Genomic DNA, 6,186 nt, shown 5'->3' on the forward strand with positions numbered 1-6,186 from the left:
TACACAAAATGAGGCCCAGTCATTTTGGTTGAGGCAGAGGAGGACAAGCTTATCAGTGAACATCCCTTTTGTTCTGCCAGGTACGTCACCTGTACCCCTTCTTGGGATCAGTAAGGTCACCCATGTACTGCAGAGCAAGGTGATGCTGATGTTGGCTAACCTAAGATGTAACTATATGCAATCTGATGTGTACGTGAAGATTGAGGCAACTGTGTAATGTGGCTTGACATTGTCTTGACATGTTACCTTTGAACTTTTGGTGATGGTGTTGATGTGCAGTTGATGGTCAGGGGGAACATTAACACACAGCCTCATCCACTCTGTAGATCCTACAAAATTAGCCTTTGGTTTTGGGAATGGATTGAACTCGATGCCTTCCACCTGGTAAGGGTGTCTTTCAACCACTTTGTGAACTTGTTTTTCTTTATAGTATAGACATTCTTAGTGTGTAAGTTTGACAGGAATCAGGACAGTTGACCGAGGTTTACCTGGGTACTAAGCCTGTTCATCTGTTACTGAGCCAGAGTGCAAATTGTTGAATTGTTGCTCAGTTGTTGAACTGATCTCTGAGGCGTCCCAGTACACACAGATCACGGAGACCTGCCAGATGATTAAAGTATTTTGTGTGGTACAGAAGTACAGAAGCTCTTAGTGTGACTGCTTTTGACTGCTTTGAGCTAAGCAACGCCATAATCACAGTCATGAAAATATTATGCTGAAGCTTTTTGTAAACCACTGATGCAATGATTAGTTTTATGTATGTAATAGGTAGCACAGGTTATTTTGGTGAGAAAGAAGCCTAATTAAACCTAATTGGGCCGGGTTTTCGTTGGCAGTGCTCAGTGTGGTATTTTCTCCAGCTTGAAAAATCCCTTTCGACCGTCTGTGGGGAACTTTGTTGCACAGTACAGAATGCTGAAGAGAAAAGAGAGACACAAACAGGTGGAAGGTTCATTCAAATGCAGCAGCACAAAGTTAAATGGTGGTATAATTGTGGGAAACTTGGACAAAGGCTTCATCCATATGTATACTAAGACTTTTTGGAATCAACTTATAATGTGTACATTTCTCAAAACTTCTGTGCAAAAGATGACGTCATCAGCATTTTCTTCCTATATCGAGGGGAAAATAGTATTCAGAAAATAATAGTGTATGGGAAATTTGTGTTGAATATAGATGTGTCAGAACCATTTTATCAATGACAGCAAACTATATTATATTTGGTGCAAATATTTGGAAATAGTGCTTAAAATGTTAATAAACTAGTTAAATCAAACATTGCCCAAATGGTGGATGAAACAGTGGAAGAATATGCATCAAAGACAACTCTCATTATGGTTAAAACATGAACGTGATGAACTGGCGACCCGTCCAGTGTCAGCTGGGATTAGCTCCAGCCCCCTGCAGCCCTGCACAGTTAATGGATGGATGGATGATTCTTACAGTAGCTGTTGTTCACAGCTGCTGTATGCTGTATGAAAAGCTTCTTCTTCAGTTCATTAACTAAATCCCTGCAGTCATCTGTCAGCAACAGAACACTAATCTGTAGTCTTTGATATGAAGAAAAGTGTTGTTATTCTGAGAAATGTATCTTGACCAATCAAGAGTGATTGGTATATTCATTCCGTCAATACCATTTTGGTTTCGCATGATGGCTGCCCACTGCTCCTCTGGGATGGGTTAAAGGTGCAATTTGTGAAATATGGCCTGAACAGCTGGGTGATTATATTTAGCCACTTAGCTCATCGCTCAGCTAGCTGTGAAGCCGGTGGCCTGAGAGTTTGCTTGGACTGGAACCTCAGATCACAGGTGGAATAACCACGGGCGACACAGCTGGACAACAAAATGGGACTAAACAGGACCACTAGAGGTCAGTTTGAGGACAAGGGATGGGCCTACAGTAAGGAGGTGATTTACAGCAGCTCTGACCAGCACTATGGCTTTGGAGATGACCAACAGCAGCAGGTGAAAATGGCCTGTAAACCTGGAGTATGTTCAAAGAGTTTTATTTCATTTATGTTGAGTTTGAATCACGAATGTCTCATATTAGCTTGGTGAAAGAAAGAGACTCAAGTTGGCTTGATTTCATATGGTTTACAGTTTACAGTTCTATTTAGTAACGCAAATAAAGGTCAAATATTGACCTATGAGTTTATTTTCCTGACATTTTGCAAGTTTGTTTTCATGATTTATTATACTTTATAGCAATATCTTACTATTTGCTTTTAAGTTGACCCTCAATCTCTTTGGCTGCTGCAATCTTGTCGCATTTATGTTCTTTTGGGCTCCCGGCACAGGATGTCTCCAGTCTTAATCCCATCTACAAAGTTGTGACTGGCTCAGCTGGAAACAGTAGTCAATGAGCACTGCACTGCCATATTTAAATCACTGAAAAAATCATGACAGGGGCTATGATTCATAGGTTGTCAAACCAGGCAACAACCAGATAGGGCCTTTATGAATCGCAGTGGCACCCAGGCGCTCTCCTCCGTGCACTTTCGCTATCTGCAATGTATAATGCAAAGCTGAGAGAGGGACAGCATGGAAAGAGGAAGGAGTCCTAGGTCCTGCTAGCAAGTATAAGCTGCAGTGGCATGTCTGCTAACAGTTTCCTACATTAGCACCCCCAGAGAGTCATGCCTCAATGACAGCACTGTGCTCAAAGAGGAACTGGGAGAGAGGGACCGACAAAGTGGGGGAGGGAGGGAGAGAGGGAATAGAGTGAGGCGTCTGACCTTAAAGCAAAGGGAAAAGGAGCTACAGGAGGAAAGCTGCTGGAGAGAGCGAAGGACGGACGAATGAGGGAAGACAAGTTTGGAAGTTGTAGCAGCACTTAAAGGGGGGGGGGGGGTGCGATGGCGGTGCGGTGCAGGGAGGGTGGGTAGTGGCCACCGCGGCCGCCGATAAGGACACTGAAAAAGAGGCGAGAATGAGCGGGTGATCAAAAGAGAGGAGGGGAGGGGAGGGGAGGGGAGGGCGATGACAGGAGTGTTAAAGTCTGAGCAGCGGGGATGAGGAGGAGGAGGAGGAGGAGGAGGACGGAATGTCTAAAATTGAAATGCAGAGACGAGGATGGGGCTGGGGGCTGAAAGTTTCATGAGGGTGTCACTATGGAAGCACCAAATTTTTCTCACACCATCTGTGAAGGAAGCATTCCTCTGGGGCAGCTGATACAGAGCTTATGCGTGTAGCCGTGTGTATTTGCACTCTGCAGTGTGTGTTCAGGGACTCGAGGCGGTCTGTCTGGCCGGAGGGCGTGTTTTCCCGTTATTCACGTATCAACAGTGAATTCAGCGGGGAGGATGAGACAGAAATGTAAGCAAAACAGAGAGCAAGAGACAGAAATATCCACGTATGCCTGCTCCCTCTCTGTGTAATTTATGGCCTTCAGCACTGCAATGCATTTCAATTGTGCTTTCCTAAAGCCCCTTTTCTATTTCACGCTGCTATTCAGCATCCTCCACAGCAGCCTAGTGATCTCTCTCATGTCCATTTTCATGCGCCTGCCGCCACAAAGACCTTTTTTTTTTTTTTTTTTCCCGTCGCCGGAGGACCTCACGTAGCAAAACGCATTTAGTCCGTTAAAAAAAAACAAAAAACGAGGAAGGTCTATTTGTCGTTAATTGGCACGGTGCAACAATAGATTACCGAACATGACAGTGTCTTTTTCAGAGAAATCTATCTGCCGTGACCTTTCTGGCACTATTACAGCAAGGTCAGAGAGCACTGAGCAAAACCAATCAATACGATATTGAGTGAGAGACCGAGTCTGATGCAGGGGGACAGAAGGAGGGAGGAGATGAAAGGGGACACGAAAGAATAAAGAAAGTGGGACCTGCAAACGGCGAGGAGGGAGAGAGGAATGACCAGAGAGGCGAAGGGACAGAAAACGAGGGAGGCGGAGAGATTGCGAGGTGTGGATGAAGCATTGAAACCGGTAGAAATGGAGGACAGAGAGGAAGGTCCTGAAGGTGGCTGCAATCTTGCGGGTGGCAGCAGTATCACTCCACCAGCGGTGCCACAGGCACAAACACACAGACCGAAACCCCTGGATGGCCGTTGTGTTGAAAGATGGTCAGTCAGGGGAGAATATTCTGCAGCCACAGGCACAAACACAGATTGCCCCAGGGAGGAGTCTAATAACACTGTAAGCAGTAAATTCTACACTGTATACTGCATGTTGGCTGTGGATGTATGTGTACATGTATGTTTGTTATCGACATATTTTAGCATGTGAAGGGTGTATTGTGTATGTGTGCCTACATGTTGTGTTGTGGCTATGAAGCAGGGACCCAAATGCCCGACACACAGTCAGACAGGTAGAAAAACAAAAAGCGAGCTTTAATGACAAGAAGCTGTGGTCCAAAAAAAATTTATAGGCAAGCAACCAAACTGACAAAAACAAGCCTGGGCACATCCAGAAAGCAAACGTGAAAAAACAAAACTACCAACCTGGATAAAGCTCGGGGAACACTGGCGGGATTGCAGAAGAACGCCAGGGCAGGAAACACGAGGAGCAAACACAGTGGCACCAGGAACAAATTAGACAAACGAGGGAAGAAGACAGACTTGAATGCACAAGTGCGACTGAACAACTGAAACACAGAGAGAGGGTGAGAAATGACAGGAAGTGGACAGTCACAACAAGACACATGACAATGATTTCGATAAAATAAGATTAGAAATAAGATTCGCGCATACACTGATGGCAGCGAGCCTCCATGCAAGGGTCGTGACCTTGAACATCAGGAGTCTTCAGTGCCTTGCCCAAGAATCTTTGACGTGTGGACAGGAGGAGGTTGGAATCCCACTTCCACTGTGAGTGACAACTTCTCTTTACATATACACGTCTACACATACCTGTACTCTTGTGCACTATACTGCAGCTAGATCCACAGTGGCAGTTTGATGCTAAGGACACACAGGAGAGTTGGAAATGTCACAAAGCATCGGCCGCTTCCTTTCGTTGCTGTTTGGTCAGAGCGTGCCTCCACGGCTGACGCGCAATCTGCCGGAATAGTTTCAGCATCTGGGAATCAGGCGAGGTGATGGTCCTTTTAACTTCAGTGTCGCAGAAGAAGCGACACTCGGCTGTTTCCTGTTTTATTTTGTAGAGAAGACAGATAAAGCTTGCCTTTTGTTTTTCTACATGCCAGCGTCAGTGGCGTTGGGGCCCTGTTTGGATAGACATAAAAAGCTCCATGTTATTAATCCATGAGATTATTATAGACAAAAGCTCTATGTGTGATTAGAAAAGTGCAGAGGAGAAAAAAAAATCACAGTGCTTCCACCTTCTTTGTGTCCTCCGTGTAAGCCCAAGGGTCTGCACTAAACTCCCTCAGTGAAAATTCTTTGTAGCCCTGTTGAAATCTGAATTGTGTGCAAATCAGCCAAGTATTGCTAGGTTCACACTGGACGATTACGCGCCTCACGATTCACATACAATGCCTATGCAGGAAGTGGTGGAAGAACTGCGGCGGTCGGGGCAGTGGATCGGCATGTGGCAGACCTATACAGAACTGCAAGTAATGACGTCTTCATTACCAAGAAGTAAGCAGAATAAAGTGTTTCGGTTACGTAACCTTGATCCCCTCATCCGAGTTTGTTTGCTAGAATCATTACCGATCCCTAACGCATCATCCTGGGTAGAGCTGCAGCCATTAATTGATTACATGTCAACGATCAAATTAATCGCCAACCATTTTGATTAAGTGGTTTCCGTCATTTCTCTGATTTGAGCTTCTTAAATGTGAATTTTTGCTGGTTTCTTGTTTGGGTTGTGAACAAAACAAGACATTGAGAACGTCACTTTGGGCTTGAAGAAAGACTGAACGACATTCTTCACCATTTTCTTATTGACTCATCGAGAGAATAATGGACGGATTAATCGACAGTGAAGAATAATTGTTGCTTGTGGCCCTAAGCATTGGGTTTGTGTGTACACAGAGTGCTGTAAAATCTCTTTATAGTTATGAACCCCTTGAGAAAACTACTTCATTCATCCATACCCGTGTTGACATTTCACATTTGTGTCAGGCTTAGAAAAAAGAGAGGACTCAGATGCAAAATAGGCAGATGTAATGTCAGGTTTTATTGTTCTGTTTTGCAGCTCTTTAGTCAGAATGATGAAACAAATGCTATGAAATACTGAAGGACTCACAAGACGAACAAAACATGAAAACACAC

Source organism: Acanthopagrus latus, chromosome 3 (assembly GCF_904848185.1).
Source record: "Acanthopagrus latus isolate v.2019 chromosome 3, fAcaLat1.1, whole genome shotgun sequence".
In the NCBI taxonomy this organism is placed as follows: domain Eukaryota; kingdom Metazoa; phylum Chordata; class Actinopteri; order Spariformes; family Sparidae; genus Acanthopagrus; species Acanthopagrus latus.